This window comes from Grampus griseus (genome assembly GCF_964374135.1).
Source record: "Grampus griseus genome assembly, chromosome: 7".
In the NCBI taxonomy this organism is placed as follows: domain Eukaryota; kingdom Metazoa; phylum Chordata; class Mammalia; order Artiodactyla; family Delphinidae; genus Grampus; species Grampus griseus.
This window is the reverse complement of record NC_139001.1, coordinates 68,733,003-68,753,534: the sequence shown is the minus strand read 5'-3', so window position 1 is coordinate 68,753,534 and position 20,532 is coordinate 68,733,003. Positions and strand designations below refer to the sequence as shown.

General features: G+C 36.0%; 1 protein-coding gene across 2 annotated transcripts in view; it reads right to left on the bottom strand.

The window, feature by feature from the left end:
• Nucleotides 1-20,532, bottom strand: part of KCNH7 (potassium voltage-gated channel subfamily H member 7) — a gene marked incomplete at both ends in the record, with an annotated part of 452,727 nt that overhangs the window by 320,850 nt on the left and 111,345 nt on the right. The window lies entirely within an intron of this gene.

Below are 20,532 nucleotides of genomic sequence, written 5' to 3'. Positions count from 1 at the left end.
TATGAGATACCTCAATTACAGAGAGCTTAAGCATCTATACTTGATAGAATACGAGTGGCAGAAATATGAAATATCAGAGAATGAAATAGTTTGGATGAGTATCTAATATCTCATCATATATGGCAAAATTTCAAAAGACACATCTGTATTTAAACACAGATAACGTTAAACTTATATATAACATCTACATGATAGCAATCTCTTTTTAAGGAGCAGGTATTTTTTTAAATGATGAAACAAATAAAGAAACATACAACTTAAATTTAACGACTTCACAATTTGGCCAAAGACTAACATTGACTTTTTCTAGACAGGCATTACCTGTCACCACAGTCACAATGGCACTAGAAGGGTAACAGAAGTCACTTGAAATGGTGATTCAATTATCTCATAGCTAGAACTTCTAGCACTTCTGAGGTGTCATATATGATCTTAAGAAAGTGACAGAAACAGAAGGTACCCTAATCAAGTAATCAATCTGCCAACTGCTCAAAAATTGTATGTGAATTTCTCAGAAAAGGGCAGAGAAAAGAATAGTAGAATGCTTTTCATTCACATGGAAAATATATAAAGGTGCAAAACATCAGTTTATAGTAATACTATGACTTCTGCTACTCAAATATATTAAAGGGTTACCGTCAAAACTATATTAGCAAATAACTATGTATGTGACCTTTTTGATAATATTTTCCAGAGTAGAAATATCATTTTAGATGTCCTATCTCCCTAGCCACTGAAATTATGTTTGACCTTGACTAAATCACATAATATTTCCTGTACTTTAGTTTCCCCAGAGAAATGTGCCTGTTTGCAGGGTAGGTGGGTGTTGATAGATTTGAAAATTAAAAGGTGCAAAATAATGGCAAAGCATTATTCTTACTTTACTGTGTCCAATGAAAAAAATAAAGTCAATTAGGGAAGCAATCAAATTATTGAAATCTCAGAGAAAGACATTACGGACATTATCTTTTCTCCCATGAGTCTAAACTGATTTGAAATGCAACACTTGGTTGTACAGAAATTGTAGCCTATATTTTATGAATTGGTTTGTCTTGGTTTAGGGTGAAAGTAAGGGTCAAATTTTCAGAGCAGCTTTTGTCTTTGGAAGAGTTATTATTTTTTTAACATCTTTATTGGGGTATAATTACTTTACAATGGTGTGTTAGTTTCTGCTTTATAACACAGTGAATCAGTTATACATATACATATGTTCCCATATCTCTTCCCTCTTGCGTCTCCCTCCCTCCCACCCTCCCTATCCCACCCCTCCAGGTGGTCACAAAGCACCGAGCTGATCTCCCTGTGCTATGCGGCTGCTTCCCACTAGCTATCTACCTTACGTTTGGTAGTGTATATATGTCCATGCCTCTCTCTCGCTTTGAAGAGTTATTATTTTTAAATACATGATTCAAAGAAAAATCCACAGCCTCATCCAGCTAGAGTTTCCTCTTTCCAGCTCCATAAGACAGGAAAAGAACCCTACTGGGCAATGCGAGAGACAATTTCTTTCCATCCCCCTCCCTGTTTCCCTGCTGTTTTGAGCCTGAGTATTAGCCAGCTGTCTCTGAAATCCCAAACCCCATTTGGCATCCCTAGGTGATTAAAGTCAAAATGACTTTATGGCCAGGCAGAGTATACAAAGATACCAGAAACCTAAATGAGTATTTGTTTTTATCTGCTCTCTTAATTAAAGTCTGATTTGAAGTAGAGTTGAAGGAAAGGAAGAAGAAATTCAAAGAAAAAAACCTTACAGCGAGAAAGATTCTCATATTTTTGAAAATCTGTGTTTTGGCAAAATTAAAATGGGTAAAACTTAAAATAAATGAGTTAATATCTTAACACTTCTAAATAGTTTGTCATTATGGATTTTTTCTTTTGTAAATCACAATTCATTTCTATTACCATGCATTCTATTCACAAACTCAAAGCTATATGGAACTCATTAAATCATACTAGAATCAAGAGAAAAGCTGATAAAAACTTTTCATAATTGTTAGGAAATTTATTCCAAAATAATCTAATAACTAACAATGGATGAATATCCTATAGAATTTACATGCAAATCACACAGCATATTCAGTAACAGGGTTGTATTGGAACCATAGGCACATGCTCTATGCCTGTTTCTTGACCTAGAACTAGAGATAATAGCTATTTAAAGTGAAACAAGGTATTGGGTGGCATATTTTTTAAGTATTTAAAGAACAGAAATTTTGAGTAGCCGAAGGGTGTAGTGGCAATTTTATTATCACTGGGGTCCTGCTCAAACAGATAAGATTTATAAATCTTGAACTACCCTCCTCACTTATGGGAAGACTGTAACATTACATAACATTTGCCTTTTCAGAGCATTGAAACAATAAGGTGGATTCAAGTTGTTTGCCACATGCCTCAAAGGGAAAAATTATGTCTGGACATAACTCTTTTGTGTCTTGCCTGGTGTAATTAGTAAAAACAGTGTAAACTGTAAAAATGTTCTACATTGGTGTTTAGAGATTTGTCCAATTAACGATACCCATTGTTATCCTTGGGCTGCTAAAATGGACTATGTTGTATTATAAGTGACCAGGAAGACCCAAGTCAAGTAATTTCAGACTTTAAATTAGCCTTTGCCCATTTAAACCTTGATGTGAGCATCCAGCAAAAAGTTGGTATTTAATAATAAAGCCAGCGAATCTTTTCCTTATCAATGAATTTTGGGGAATGAATTGGAAAAATCCTTAAAATGCATTTAAAATTAAGTTAAAACACTCTAAACCAACTGTCAGCCAGTGCTTCCAGCTGGAGCATTCATAATGCAATAAAATTAGAACGTTGGGAAGAAAACACAGTCTACACAAACATACTTGATTTAAAAGTCAGATTTCACATTTCAAAGTTCCTGATATTTCTGCTGAGCTTCTGCTGTGCATGCCCACAGAGGTACACTTTGAGTCACGGAAGAGTGCCCTGCTAAATGTAAAATCTTTTGTGCTCCATTACCCAAAGACAGAAGTGCTTAGGGAGCTTTGCTGGAGACCATGGTGCTTTGTTGCAGTTAAGATGACTTAGCCAACATGGTAAACCCTGGAAATATTTAAAGTTCACCTTTTAATCTACAAAAACATTAAGAAACCAAGAACCTTTCCAAAAATAAAAAACTGGTGGAGGGGTAACTATAATCTCCTAAAAAATGGCTTTAGTAATTTTGTAGATGACCTTGATAATAATATGAATGATGGTGATAATAGGAACATTTCTCATATACTGAATGTTCGCTACACACTTCATGTCCACTATTCGATCCTTATAAAAGCTCTAGGGAAGGCACCCCTGGTATCTCCATTTTACAGAGGCAAATACTGAAGTACAGAGATGACAGGTAACCTGACAAGGTCACAGAAAGCATATGGCTGATCCCAGTCAGGAGCTCAGACAGGCCCTCCTACAAAGTTTTTTACCTTTGATCATCCTACCATTTCACATAATCAAGGGTGTTCAGACTCCTTCTAAAAAATATACTATCTGGGGCTTCCCTGGTGGCGCAGTGATTGAGAGTCCGCCTGCCGATGCAGGGGACACGAATTCGTGCCCCGGTCCGGGAAGATCCCACATGCCGCGGAGCAACTAGGCCCGTGAGCCGTGGCCGCTGAGCCTGCGTGTCCGGAGCCTGTGCTCCGCAACGGGAGAGGCCACAACAGTGAGAGGCCCGCGTACTGCAAAAACAAAACAAATATACTATCTGGTACCTCTGCAACATATTTTTATTTCAGAAGCTTGCAGAGCTCTTGATAAACTATTTTCCTCTAATTGCCTCCATACACAGGGAAGTGACTCTGAAATGCAGCTGACTGGAGGAGGGAAGAGGCTTGGAATCATGCTTGTCCACACAGGAAATAAAAACTGCTTTAAACTGTATCTCACACTTAAAAAGGTAATAACCACAGTTAGAGGTTGGTCGGTCGTTTAAACCAACACTTTATTCTTTACAATGTTTGTTACGGAGAACTTTAACGAGCACAGTTGGAGTGGGGAAGTTTTACATTTCTGAAAGCCACAGAACATCTCCAGATTCTTGGTGTTCCCTCACAGCACATTAGAACATGCATCCACTTAAGCCCAAGGACACAACTTATTAACACACCTTTTGACAGTCCATAATTTTTCCCCTAAGAGGTTTCACATTTAGAGAATGTTATTTCTTCTCCTTGCCTTTGGAAATCAAAGGAAGAGAATCCAAATCATGGGACTATAAAACATCTAATGGATTCCATTTCTGTTTAGTTCTTTTTAATCTTGGCTAGAAATTTGAGGTTACATTTGGAAACTCATTCAATACTCCTTTAGATTTAAAAAATCAAGTGCAGAATTCATGAATTCAAAAAAGGTAAAAAGCACTAGGCTCATAAACCTTTAAGGAGAAGGTTTTAACATCAGTAGATAATGGCCAAATTTAGATATCATTCTGCTTAAGGCTGCAGTACATGAATTATACAGTTTTTATTATATACTATGTAGTTAGCACCCAATGTCATCCGAAAAAATTTAAAGAAATAATTTTAAATATGTTTAAAAAGAAATGCTTCATTTTTAAAGTCATAATTTATTTCATTTATTTCCAAGCACATCTATCGTATCGTAAAAACAAAAGTAGGGGCTGTGAGGGATGCAACAACGAACAAGATCACACCCTACTGTAAAGAAAATGATGTTCAATGGAGATGGGGCGTGTGTGTAAATAGCTTTGACATAAAGATATAACAAGTACCCAAAACAGGTAAAAGATGGGGTGGGATAGAGCAGAAGCAAAGTGACATCATCTGACATCATCTCTTCCTGCCACTCTCCCTCTCAGTTGGCTCTGGGCAGACTAACCTCCTTCTAGTTTTGTTGAATAACCAGGAACTCTTCAACCTTGAGGCCTTAGCACTTGCTGTCTTCTCTGCCCAGATATCACTTTCATTTAAATGCTCCTCCAATGTTGTTTCTCAGTGACCCCTTCCCTTACCGCCCCATTTTAAATGATAGCCCACCATCACCTTTGCCTACTTATTTAACTTCTTGGCTCTTATTAATGTTAAAACATAGTATAATATTGTCTTATAAAGTATACTGTTGTTTCCTTCCTACCATATAATAGCCACAGGGACAGAGACTTTTATTCCAAGCTCATTCACTAGAGTTTGGAATAGTTTTTAGCATATAGCAGGCACTCAACAGTTATTTGTTGATTAAATAAGTAACGTATTGACTAGCTTTAGGGGGATCCTTAGGAAAAAACAATTAAACAACTACAACTAGGATAGTAGCTAGAGTATTATCAGGGTCCAGAAAGAGTCTGGGTTTACTAAAAGTAAGGTAGGTTTAAACATATTTGTATGCCAAGGAATAGGAAGTAGGGACTAGAGAAAGAAAAAAAAATTAAGAAAAATGAAACTATTGAGAATCAAAATCCTGAAAAAAAAATAAAAGGACACAGGCTTAGAGGCATAAGTAGAGCAATTAGCTTCCTCTCTAGGGGAAGACCTCATCGTTTAAGACAGGATAAAAGTAGGGGAGAGAGATAGGTGAGGATAAAGAGGAACTTGTAAACCTTAAAACAGCGAAGCTAAGGAAGCTCATTTTCTCCATGGCCATTTACTAAGAATGACGAGTGTAGGACAGAAACTGGGAACTTCTGGGAGGGTAAAAGACTGGAATAGCTGTCCCACAAAGTGCAAAAGAGAAATACTAGGAATAAGTAGAATGGCTTTTAAGGGTAGTAAGTATTTGAGTGAAAGTATATGATATGCACCTAAAAGGCGTCAATCAGCCACCTTCTATATACTCCCTATCATCCTGGATAAAGACCAAAGAAAGAATATTGTGGGTGTCATCCAGGCCTAGAGACAGGGAAGATCAGAGTGACAGAATGCCAGATGGGACAGCTATGAAATAGAAAAAGTGAGTATATTTTTAGAATCACCTAATATTAGTTTCAACATATAGTGTGGAAACACATGGTAGGCACCTAATAAATGATCTTATGTTGTTGTTGCTACATTTAAAGAATCACACAGATGAAAGAATCAAGGTTAGATTCAGTGTTATTAGTGGGGCAGTAGAGCTTGTCAGTGTAGTCTTAATCATCCACAAATTTCCAAATATGCCTCAACTTTATCATCTATAAAACTGATAATATAAAACCTATTAAACCTATGAGATCGTTTTAGGTTTATTGTGGTGATTAAATGGAATTCATTCTAATCCTTGAGAAAAAAAATGATTAAAAACTAATATAAGTTTAAGATAAACTATCTAAAACAGTGTCTGGCTTTAACTAAGCACTATATAAGTGTTGGCTTTTAAAAAAAAGAAATAACACATGATGCTGAAGTGTTGAGAATCCCTGGACCCAGGTGTTTGCTCCTTGTTGGTGGTGATTGTCTGAGCAAAATCCTGAAAACCAAACCTCTCAATCCAGTGCTATTGGCATTTTCTCCATTCCTTAAAACAACTGAGTGATAAGATGGGCAACCATCTGTAACATTGGTTCCTTAGAGCAGAGGTTCTTAACTGCTCATGTAGAAGGTGCAGTGGGGATGTCAGAACACTTCAGTATGGCTGAAGACAAGACAGCATGGATGGGGTGTGTGTGTGTGTGTGTGTGTGTGTGTCTGCATATATGTATGTGTTTGATGTAGAGCTATAAGTAGCAGCTTTGTATTTTTAATAACACCCTAAATAGTCTTCCTGTGTTTTGCTTGTTTCTTCTATGATTAATTCTACATTTTGATCTCTTCATTCATGTTTGTATTTTTAGCACTTAGAACAGTGTGCGTGGTATATAACATGTACTTAGTACATATTTATTGAATGAAGAAACTCTTTTTCCCCATTAGCTGCATGAAAGCTATGTCATCACCCCCTGGTCTGAGTCTTCTGTGACTATTTCTTATCTATACAGAATGCACTTTGAGCTCCTAAGCTTGGAACTGAAGGCCCCCAGTTTCTCTTGCAAACCTTTACTCCACCGACAGATCTGTTCATACTTCTTCCGACATCTCAAGCTCCCTATCTCTAAGCCTTTGTTTTTCTCACTGTATGTGTTTAGAATACCTTTGCCTGGCTTATTAGTCATCATTCCCTCTGCTAATGCTCTACTCAAGCTGTTCCTAAGCACTTCTGTGTTTGCCCCAACCGTTAGAAATACCTTTCCCTGCTGAATGTTTGCTGAACTCAAAATCTGTACCCTTGCAGGCTGCCCAATATATACTCAAAAAATGTGCATTGCCACTAAAATTATGAAGGCTTACAGCTTGGTCATTAAACAGTGGACGTTGAAGGAATGAAACTTGTTCATTTAAGAGTGAATTTTGAAAGGAACTCATCCTTCTGTACATGCATGATTATCCAACAAGAAAGATAATGAGAAAAGAATGAGTAGGAATACACTAGTTTCGAAGAGTGACAGCCAAGGAGTCACCAATCATAGAGCAGAGATGGTCAAATGTTAAATAGCTTAGCTTCATAGTTACATGAAATGAATCTGACATCCAAAATTACCTCCAAGATTCAAAAGGAGCTTTGAAATCCAGTTGCTCAGAATTAGCCCAGTAAATCCTTTATAGACTCTAAAGCACTAAAATGACTATGGGAACCACCACAGTAATTTGAAACAACAATGTTAACCCAGAAAATACAAAAAACATGCATGTATGATAAAGTTAGATTAGTTTATTTCTAGATATTTTTGATCAAGATTCTGGGTTAGTTTAAAACTTTCTGTTTTTGTTTCTTTCTGATTTTCTGATGACCCAGGCCTATTGTCAGTTTTTTGGTACTGATGCTATGGAAAGCTGAGTGCACCAGGCGATAGAATTGCACAAACTCTCATCATAAACCAGTGTTCACGTACACACACTCAGAAAGTGCCAACATGTTAGCTCTATTATCCATTAATATTTGGAAGAAGACACACTCCAGTTTTAATATTTTAGTGGAACAAGGATCACACAAAGTCTGAAGAGCAGGTGACATGCATGAATGCAGTGAGAGGAGTGTAGGTACATAATACATGCACTGTCTAAGGACATGGACTGGCGTCAGGGATTCTGGCAAACACTGGCCAGAGCTGCCATTTAGGAGCTGCTGTTACTTAGCTCAAGGTCAATTTTGTCATTTGAGAATACAGGCCTAGTGTCTTCTACGAAGTCTTCCAAGTTTTCAGGAGAAGCTAGAAACCTCTACTTTTTCAAGTGAAATTTAAAGAATTTAAAAGTTGGCTCAAATTTTTCTAAAATATTATAGATCAAACTGAACTCATCTGTGGTCCAGATATGGCCTGCAAACCCCCATTTTGCAATTTTGCTTTGGATTCCTACGGTGACCCTCTTCAGTGTCACTTCAATAACCACATAAAAAACTTACCTATCAGATGTTTAAAATAACCATTACACTTTCTGTAATACGTTTCCACACAGCTGAAAAAAAATCCTTATCTAAAAATAACAGGAAAGGCTTTGAAATGATATGTGGAAACCAAGTGGCAAGGGGCAGACATTTTTAAGGGGAAATGTAGATTGCACGATATTCCTGCCCCTGTTTCATTCAGTGTATGCCCTCTGGGATGAATATTTTCCTAAAGCAATATCCAGATATCATTTCTGAGCCTTCTGTATCAGCAGAGATTTTGAAAGGTACCATATTTTTAGAACTCTTTCACTGAGGCTGCTATTGCTACCATTTATCTATTAGTCTCTGCCTTTGCCAGGAACGTACCAAGAAAATAGTCTCTGAAGAGCAATACCTTGATAAAATTTAAATGGGTAAAACAGGGAAACAGGCTATATGCGTAAAAGGCTTTTGCAAACTGTGTTGCACAGTGAAAGTCACAAAACATTGCCACTCCTCCACCTACATCCTGCATTTTCAGTGAGAGATTTCAGCAGGAATTTAGTTTATGTTCTTTTCATTAAAAGAACAACTCTGGAGCTATTGCGTGCCCATACAACCGGGCAGAACCTTTTCCTAGTGACCAAAAGTCCTGTTTCTCTTCAGCAGTTAACATAACTCAAAAATTGGGAAGGGTAAAATATGCTCTCAACTTGGAAGTCGGACCTCCAGAGTAAGTTCTGAATGCTTCACACAGTAAGGGTGCTTTTGTTCCCATAAAAGAAGGAACACTCGGCAGAAGCCTCAGTTCCTGCAGTGAAGCAGCTTTACAGTAGTTATTACCTTCAAAAGGAGAGGGGAAAAAAGGACCAAAACAAACACCCAAACAAACGCTTGCTATAGGCGATAAATCTGAAAGGGTAAAGAGTGAGAAGAAGACAAAAGGAGAGCAGTTTCCTCACCCTCTCTTCCCATCTGTCTTTGTCCCTTTTTCATTGTTATGTGTTTAGGATGTTGCATTTTCTCTTCAAAGCTTCACAACAGGACCTGAATACTTTGATCCAAGGGCGCTTTGCCCTCTTGTACAAGACTTTTTACTCGGCACTTTAATTGGTTATATTTTTTACTCAAGGCTTTTCCCCTCATATTTTTAGCCAGTGAATTTTTGGCATCTTTCGAATTTAAAAAACAAAGTGAACAATTTTAATGTCAGCTGAACAAAAGTAGATTTTGAGAATCACAGAAAAATGCTTCAATGCTGCACACCCTCCGCAGTTCTCAGCACACGTCGGTGTTCTTTGTGAGAATGTTTCCCGTTTTACTTGATTATCATCTCCAAGTCCCACCTCCACCCCACTCAGTAAAGCAGCTCTCCGGCACTGGCAGAGGGCTCTGCAAGAGTCCTTCTCCACAGCCCCTCCGCTATTCTCTCCTCTCGCTTTCCATGAACAAGCAACTGTCTCTTTGCTGCATAAGGGAAAAGTGGTTGAGATAAAATTACTCATCTACACTCCGAGTGGTCTAAAATAACAAGAATTTGAAATAGACAACTATCAGAGTGATTTTCAAACCAAGGAGAATGAAAGATTAAGTGAACAAACCGTTCTCCAAACGTTCTTGAAACAGGTTAATTCATCCTTTTTAAAACATCTATGTTGGTATTTTATGGTACATGAAAGCCTCAATACGACTCTTTTACCTACTTGTTTGCTATGAGTTTTTTGCCAAGCGTCACGTGGGATCTTTAGTTCCCTGACCAGGGAGCGAACCTGGGCCCCGGCAGTGAAAGCGCTGAGTCCTAACCACCGGACCTCCAGGGAATTCCCTCAACACGTCTGGTAACTTTAGATAACTTTTTAATAACTTTTAGATAACTTTTTAAAAAGTATTCGAAGCTAATTTAAACTTTTACATTTTAAACATCACTTATTAGAGCAATTCCCTGAACTTTACTAGGAAGAAGATATTTGCTACATTATTTAAACAAGTAAAGGGGCACCTGTTCATTCACATTTGATTGTGAAATGCCAGCTGAATGCCGTTGTTGCAAGATGTAGCTACCTGGCTCTAATCTCCCTCTTCTTCAGTATGTGGAAGGAAAGAGGTGTATGGAGTTCAAATAACTGATTCAGGATGTTGGAACAATTCCTTATAATTGGAGAAACTAGTCATAGATAAGTCATTCACTGTCAAGAGAAGGAATCAGATGGAAAATTATTGCTTTACCAGTTGAGACAGAGTGACTGGGAAGACAAAGAAATGATAAGAAAACTGCCGTCTGAGCCAGAAAATCTGATAGGCAGAGGACCTGCCTTGTGGCTAGTAGCTATGGGCAAAATTGATGGTATTTTGATCCCCAAATACACTGAACACCTCGAACCTGATGTTAGCATCGAGGGCAAGCTAATTCCAAAGTAAGAAATGGAGGTGAGTTAGAAAGGAACTTTATACAAGGTCGAGGATAAAGACAGAACTATATAAAATTATTCATGCTAGTTTAGTGACTATTCATAACATCAAATATATAGATAAATGAAAGCACTCCAAATTGAAAGTCAGTAAATATAAGCATAATGTTATGCTCGAAGGTAGGGTTTTAATTCTGATGTGTAATTATCTAACAAAACGTTATATATTCGATTTCTTGAATAAGGAGGAAGTGGAAAGTGTAAATGTGAGCTAAACATCGAATGAACTATGCCTATACGATGATACAGCACTGTTCTCATAAATACAGTCAGAATATCTGAGTTCTGCACCAGGCTATTTCTTTTACTAACTATCCACTTATTTCTGAGTAGTTCTCTACTTGGAGCCTAAGTGTTAGGGCAGAGCCAGCAGGCTACAGCTGGGGGATTATAGTTCTTGCTGCCTCTGATAGATGGGGAGTATTGGTGGGGTGCTTCCAGAACTGGACTTCTCCTTGAGATGAACTTCACAGGGAACAACTGGTCACTGAGACTCACATCAGTCAATTGTCCAAACCTGAGCTAGAAGGACACTGCAGAGGGATAGCCAGCTAGTGTGAAGTTGAAAGACTAAATAAAGCAAAAGAGCACTGAGGGGAAAGAATAAGGTAGGAGTTTAGCTGACAAAGCAGGTACATTATCAGTAATGCTAGTCAAAAGTCATATAACTCCTGACCCTTCCAAATATATTCACTGAAGGATTTTAGAGGAATGACCCATATAACTGTGCTAGACTTATTTAGAAATGTCTGCTTAAAACTCTAAGATCCATATAAGTATTCTACAACAGAGGGTCAGCAAACGTTTTCTGTAAAGAGCCAGATAGTAAATATTTTAGCTGCTGTGGTCCACGTGATTTCTGTGGCTATTATTCAACTCTGCCACTCACCATAGCATAGAAGTAGCTATACTCAATATGTAAACTATTGAGCATGGCTGTGTCCCAATAAAACCTTCTTTATAGACACTGATATTTGAATCTCATATAATTTTAACATGATACAAAATATTATCATTAAAATTTAATTTTTTCAACCACTGAAAAATGTAAACCCATTATTAGCTTGAAGGCTGTGTAAACAGAAGCAATAGGACAAATGGGGCCCAGGAACCAAAGTTTGATGACCCCTGTTCTAAATTTATGTCAGTCAAGGCAGATTTATTTTAAATGTCATGTTAATAATGAGAATGTCTATAAAAACACAATGGGCAAAATATAATTTACAAAGGGCTTTAAAGTATATTATTTCATCTTCACAATAACCCTATGTAATAAGTTAGTGTGGTTGATTGATCACATAATGGCCCCCGTTCTTCAGCTTTCTCTGTATCCATGCCCACTGCCAGGACTTTGTTACTTTTTACAGCAAAAATTTGTAGTATATTCCACTACCCCTTATTCTGAGTTCAGCCATGCTATTTGCTTTGGCCAATAGTATGTTATCAATTGTGACACAAGCAGAAATTTGAAAAGTGCTTGAATGTTTCCACTTAGTGCTTACCCCTCAGTGTTAGAGAACATGCTGGAGGTAGCCTGCTGAAGGGTAAAAAAAACACATAGAGTTGATGAACAAAATCAAAGAATAACTATATAAATGGAGAGATATTTTATGTTCATGGATAATGGATAGAAAGACTCAGTGTTGTCAAGATGTCAGTTCTTTCAAACTTAATCTATAGGTTAAATGCAATTCCCATCAAAATCCCAGTAAGTTATTTTGTGGACAATGACACACTGATTCTGAAGTTTATATGAAGAAACAAAAGACCCAGAATGGCCAATATAATACTGAAGGAGAAGAACAAAGCTGGAGGACTAACACTACTTGACGTTAAGGCTTACTATAAAGCTACAATAATTCAAGACAGTGCGGTATCAGTGAAAGAATACACAAATAGATCAGTAGAACAGAATAGAGAGCCCAGAAATAGACCCACATACATATAGTCAACTAATCTTTGACAAAAGAGCAAAGACAATACATGGAACAAAACCAGTCTTTTCAATAAATGGTGATAAAACAGATGGACATCCACATGGAAAAAAATGAATCTAGACACAGACCTTACACCCTTCACAAAAATTAACACAAAATTGATAGCAGACCTATAAGCAAAATGCAAAACTATAATACTCCTAGAAGATGACATAGGAGAAAATCTAGATGACTTTGGATATGGTGATGACTTTTTAGATATGAGTACTACCCAAGAAGTACTGATAAGCTAGACTTCACTAATATGAAAAATTTTTGCTTTGTGAAAGGCAATGTTAAGAGAATAAAAAGACAAGCCACAAACTGGGAGAAAATATTTGCAAAAGACATATCAAATAAAGAACTCTTATCCAAAACATATATAGAGCTCTTAAAAGTCAACAATAAGCTCATTAAAACAACAAACAAGCTCATTAAAAACGGGCTGAAGACCTTAACAGACACCTCACCAAAGAAGATATACGATGGCAAATGGGTTTATGAAAAGATGCTCCACATCGTATGTCATCAGGGAAATGCAAATTAAAACAACAATGAGATACTACTACACATCTATTAGAATGGTCAAAATCTGGAATACTGACAACACCAAATGCAGGTGATGATATGGAGCAACAGGAACTCTCATTCATCACTGGTAGGAATGCAAAATGGTTTAGTCACTTTGGAAGACAATTTAGTAGTTTCTTATAAAAATAAACATATATGATCCAGTGATTGTGCTCCTTGGTATTTACCCTGAGGAGCTGAAAACTTATGTCCCTCAAAATGCTGCAGATAGATGTTTATAGTCAAAGCATGAATTAATTGCCAAAACTTATTATCAACCAAAGTGTCCTTCCATATGTGAATGGATAAATAGTGGTACACCTAGACAATGAAATATTATTCAGTGCTAAAAATAAATGAGCTACCAAGCCATGAAAAAATGTGGAGGAATCTTAAATGCATATTACCAAGTGAAAAAAACCAATTTCAGAGGCTACATACTATATGATTCCAACTGTATGACATTCTAGAAAAGGCAAAACTACCGAGACAGTAAAAATATCAGAGGTTCCCGGCGTGGGGGTGAGGAGAAAGATGAATAAGCAGAGTACAGAGAATTTTTAGGGCAGTGCAAACACGCTGTATAATATAAAGACAGATATATGTCATTACACATTTGTCCAAATTCAGAGAATGTACAACACCAAGAGTGAAACTTTAGGTAAACCATTGTCTTTAGGTGATTATGATGTGTCAATGTGGGTTCATCTTTGGTAAAATCTGTGAGTGAGGTTGATAATAGGGGAGGCTCAGCATGTGGGGGGCAGTAGCCAGTATATGGGAAATCTCTGTACCTTCCTCTTAATTTTGCTGTGAACCTAGAACTGCTCTAAAAATATAAAGTCTCAAAACATGTACACAAAATCAGAACTTTAAAGAGAAGATTTATTTTTGACAGTAGATAAGATAATATAGAAAAAAGACTTAACATGTAGAAATCCAGTTTTTTTAGACCTATTTTATCTAGGTCAATATTCTACTTGGAAACTTCTAGAGCAAGAAGCACAGAAGTGGAGGAAAAATGTTAAGGAATAATAAAATCTCTTTAAATCTGTTTTAAAAATTGCTAAGATTTGTTAAAGGAACATACACACACACACACTGAGAAAGACACGCCCCTAGATGAAAAGATTTATACTGTAAAAATGTCAGATCACTACAAATTTATTTATTAATTTAACAGAATTTCAAAATTAATTCCAAGAATACATTTTAAAATTTCTTCTCATGTATCTACTTTTATTCTTAAATATTTTTTTTTATTTTGAGATAACTGTAGTTTCAAAGCAGTTGTAAAAAATAATACAGAGAGATCCTATATAGGCTTTACCTAATTTCCCCTAAAGGTAACAACTTGTAAAACTATAGTACATTATCACAGCCAGAATATTGACAGTGACACAGTCAAGACACAGAACACTTCCATCATCACAGGATCACTCATCCTGTCCCTTTTAACCACATTTACTTACTTCTACCCACACCCCATCCTTAATCCCTAGCAAACACTAATCTGATCTATATTTCTATAATTTTGTCATTTCAAGAATATTATATAAATGGAATCATGTGGTATGTAACCGTTTGGGATAGACTTTTTTCACTCAACATAATTCTCTGGAGCTTCATCCAAGTTGTTGCACGTATCAATAAATAGTTCATTCTTTTCATTGCAGAGTAATGTTCCATGTTATAGGTAAACCTCAATCTGTTTAATCACTCATCTGTTGATGAACAACTGAGGTGTTTCCAGTTTTTAGCAATAATGAATAAAGCTGCTATGAAATTCCTGTACAGGTTTTTGTGTGAACATAAGTTTTCATTTCTCTGGGAAAAAAGCCCAGGAATGCAATTACCAGGTCATATGGTAGTTTCATGTTAGTTTTTAAAAGAAACTAGCAAACTGTTTTCCAGAGTGGCTGTACCATTTTGCATTCGCACCAGCAGTTTATGAGTGATCCAGTTTCTCAGCATCCTTGCCAACATTTCAGAGTGTTACTTTTTGTTTTTTTAATTAGCCTTTCTGATATCAGTATAGTAACAAATCCCTGGGGTTTTAATTTGCATTTTCCTATAATAGCTAATGATATGAAGCGGAGGAAGAAAGGTGAGGAATAAAGAACTTCTTTTAAATTTGAGATTCAGTAAAACACACACACACACACACACACACACACACACACACACACTCACAGAGAAAGACATGAATATTCCCAGATGAAAAGATTTACCATGTAAGAATGTCAGATCTTCCAAATTCACATATAACTTTAACACAATTCCAATAAAAACCCTCAAAATGCTTTTTTTAGTTTGATAAAATAATGTAAACTTTATCTGGAAATGTAATAGATGATGAGTAGACAAAGTTACGCTGATAAACGATAATGCATAATAAAATTTCCTACAATATATTTAAAGTTTATAATATTACTATATATTGCATATATTTACTTCTAATGTCAAATCATTAAACTAATGTCATACAGGCTCAGGAAAAGACAGCTGAAGGAAACAACGAAAGACCAAAACATACACAACCAATTTTTATACATTTAGTGTTTGAGAGAGACTGTTCTTCAATTTAGGAATGAACTATATTTTGCCTTTAAAAAAAAATTAGTTAGGGCCCCTGTGTACCATACAGTAAAATAAAATTGATATGTAAACATAAAGTCATGAAATATGATCAACTATTTACTACAATATTGAATCACTGGAAATGGTTCAATTTACTAATATTTACATGATTTACGGTTATGTGGAAAGATATTCTCTGATTACAACAATGATGGATATTATATTCTTATATTTATATTTCTGTGCTTTGAAAAAACTTTTCCTTTAACAAACATGTAATACTTCTGTGTTTATGAAGAAAGGCATAAAAGAGTTATTAAAGTTGTGTTTTTATAAAGATCTTGCATTAAAGGAGCTAAACCGAAAAGCAAATAATGGCAGCTGATGCAGGAGGTGTTGAAAGAAATAACTGCATGGAAACTGCGAATCATTAGCTTGATCTAGAAAGTTAATTTTTTTAAGGTTTTCCCTTTCAATAGGTGAACAGATATTTAACTCTTTTTTGGAAAGACACAACCTCATGTCTCTACTCTCTCTTCCTTCATCGGATACTTCATCACTGATGGTGCTATGTGTCCAGTGCTGTGTTCTCGTCTTTAATTGCCACACCTATGAGATGGTGCTGCTGTTATTTGTATTTGGAGCAGCTGGGGATTTGAGACCTGGAAAGGTAAACTGCACACAGATAATAATTGATGGAGCTAATACGTAGGCCCAGGGCATTAACTGCTTTCCTATATACCACTCTGAGATTGGGGCTCTTACTACCAGCCCCTCCTCACTCCTCTTCAGCCTCACTGGCACCTGATTGTTCTTCAAGGTCCTCAGGATCTTTGCACTTGTTCTCTTTGGTAGGAAAACATTCCAACTGTGAGCATTCAGATAGGTGATCATTTGTCAACCACTCAAAGAGGACTTTCTGATCACACTACCTGAAATCGTGTCCCCAGTACACCCTTACCTTTCTTAATTTTTCCTCATAGCTTTTCTCACCACCTGACCTTGTATTATACATTTGGGTGTTTATTGCCAGCTTCTTCCACTAGAAGGTAAGCACCTGTTTTCTTTCAGCTATATTCCTAGCATCTAAATGAATAGATGAATGAGATAGTAGCTGTTTGTGGAAAATGAATTCAGCAGTACCTGAAAAGGACAACAATTTTAAAGATGATCCCTAAAGAATGAAATTCCTTAACTTACATCTAAAAGAAGCTCTAGAAACTCTGGACGCCACTATTTGATTTTAAAACCCTATGTCACATTTAATTTAACAAAATCTACCATGTTCCTGAGAAGCAATGTGACTTGTTAAATGAAACATACCAGGTCATACACTTCTAAGTAATGCTTTCACCTCAAAATCGTCCCCTTGGTAGGCAGTGCCCTGACCCCAGTGATTCTAGCATTGTTCAGACATGTTTCTTAACAACTCTTAGCCAGTACCTTCAGAACTTGTGAAAATTTAGCTTTAATATACTCAATAATGGATATTCGTATCCACTGAGAGTAGGTATGGTCTCAGAAATAGCCAGAAGTCATTTAAAGCCCACTGTGGGAAACATGATATGGACAAAGCAGGTTTTATGAATTTTTCATCAAAAAAGTGATGTGACTAGAACATAACGAGACTCCGTTTTTCACTGATTGCTCATAAGGTGGCTCTGGAAGAACTTGCAAAATTGGATTGTGAGACTCCTTTTGAATGTTGTAGTATAACAGGAACCATGGTACTCGCTCCCCGAATTGCTACTTTTGTTGGAACAATGCTCATTTTGATGTTTGAATTATAATATGTTTGATTTATGTTAAAAAGTGGCAGTCTATTTCATAGTTAATATATACAGAGTTTAGAATAAATATTTTTTCCTCCAGTCTATATGTCTCCTTTAATTTCAAATGTCTCTGATTCTGCATATAGATACAGTTTTAGCTACTCTCTATAAAGTCATATTAACTAGGTAGGTGGATAACTTCATTTTGCCCAGTGGATATGTTTCTGGCATGCTGCACAGCAACCCAATTTTAACAGTCAGAATGGCATAAAACTCTAAATACAGAAAAGAAATTGGTTTTGGAAAAGGAAAAACTATGGCGACAAAAAAAAGATTAGTAGTTGCCAGAAGTTGGGGTGGGACTGGGGAAAGGATGAACAGGCGGAGCATGGAGGATTTTTAGGGCAGTGAACTACTCTTCATGATACTATAACGTTGGATACAAGGCATTACACATTTGTACAAACTCATAGAATATACAACACCAAGAGTGAACCCTAATGTAAACTATGGACTTTGGGTGATTATGACATGTCAGTGTAGATTCTACAGTTGTAACAAATGTACCACTCTACTAGGGGATGTTGATAACGTGGGTGGCTATACATGTATGGGGGCAGGGGGTACAGGAAAAATCTCTGTACTGTCCCCACAATTGTTCTGTGAACCTAAAACTGCTCTAAAAATATAGTATTAATTTTAAAAATTAACCTAAAGGACACCTAAGAAAATATAGTTACTCTAAAGAGTAGGGCTGGGAGCTGAGATTGTTTAAAGGTCGAATTTCATATTTTAGTGTATTCCTTTCCATACTGTTCAAATTGTACGTTCATGGTTTTCTCTTATATAAGACCTGTAGGGAATGTCACACACTTGCTAATGTTTAATTTTCTACCAGTTTTATACAGGACAAATTTTAATATTTAAAAATTATATTTATAATGATGTTTTAGAAGGACTGAAATTACTTAAGTGCTTTCTAAATCATTTAAAAAGATTAAATTAAGTTCAGTATAATTTTATGCCAAGAATATTTTATGTTCTAATTCTTTGTAAATGTATTATATATAATAAATATATAATACATATAATAGCTGGTAACTCTCAATTAACCTGAACACTCCCTTCTCCAAATATTTAGAATAAATATAACTATTCAAAATTTTTAAAGAATGAAGAGAATTTGGTCTATCACCTCCCACCTGTCTTCCAACTCAGTGATAATATCACTTTCTCTGAAAAGAAGGGATATCAGGAGACACAAGTTCTTGTGCCAAATTGGAAACAGAGTAGCTGTAGATCTCATAGAAGATACCTAACTGTTCTGGGCCTCAGTTTCTACTGTGTCGATGTGAATGCAGGACTAATCATCACAGTTCCTTCCAGTCCTAGATATTCTTTTATCCAGTGCATTAGTGGGAGCTTGCTATTTCAAAAAACCTTACTGTAAAATATCTTGCAATGTTAATATCTATTCTTACTTTATCCTCTTTAAGAAAATGTAGTAAGTCTGCATGAAACATGGTAAAATAACATAGTTTATTTTCAGTACATACAATTAAATGTGTAAGCTATGGAGATTTTTGTTTTTTCTTGATGAATGAGATATTAAAAATCCAAACATGCATTCTAAAAGGTTGACATGTCAAAATGCTAAATAACCAAGGATACTTATGAGAGGATTTTTTTTTAAGTGAACTGAGTTGTAGACTATTCTTTTCTAATATACAGAAAATATCTCTAATTTCTTAAGAATAAAGGTTTCATCTGTTTTAGCAAGAAGCATTTTATGATATTAAAGAAGAACACCCTGACTATGCAAATACCAGTTTTCAACAGATGGAGTGAAAACCCTAATTTTTGCAACCTTGTTTTTAAATAGGAATATGTGGGCTAGATACTAAATACAGATCCATGCCTTCAACCTACTCACTATCCCAAATTGCTTTCTATTTTCAATCAACATCCTCAAGTCCAAGAGTAAACAAACAAAAAGCTCCCAAGACAGAAAAAGTCTACCTGAATTTGTCATTCAACTTACCATACCCTTTCTCTTGTATTAACAATCTTTGTTTAAATGGTTCAGGTGTACAGCATTATACATCTGCATACGCTATAAAGTGATCACTACCACAAGTCTAGTCGCCATCCATCACCATACAATTGATCCCCTTCACCCCTTCCCTCCCAACCACCTTCCCTTCTGGTAACCACTAATCTGTTCTCTGTATCTATGAGTTTGTTTTTCTTTTGTTTTGTTTTGTTAGTTGGTTTTTTTGTTTGTTTATTTGTTTTTTAGATTTCACGTATGAGTGAAATCATATGGTATTTGTCTTTTTATGTAATTGTAAGGAGGAAACAAACAAAATTCTCTTTACTACATATGCAGGAAGAGACTCTGTACAGATTTAAAAACCCAAACATAAGAGGTAAAAGGTATAATTATGAAGAGATAATGTCCTGTGACCCAGGACTTCTTAAAAGAAGTATAGAGCACATAAGAGAACATTAATATCTTAGTTCTGATGCTAGAAGGCTACAATCATAAGTAAGGACCAATTCACACAGTTCAAATACAAGTCCTTATCAAGTTTTACTGGAAAGATGTTGTATTTGATAAAGATTCGGTTATAAAAAGTTAGAATTACAAGTTTTCTAGTAACTCTAGTTTAAGTTTGAATTTGGAAAATGAGATAAAACAAATCAACAACTTTGGAGTAATAGGTAATGTTGAAGCATAATAAATTCTGCCTGTCTAATATCTTTCTCGCTGAGAAAAATAGTTAATTTGCTAGATCTATTATTAACATACTT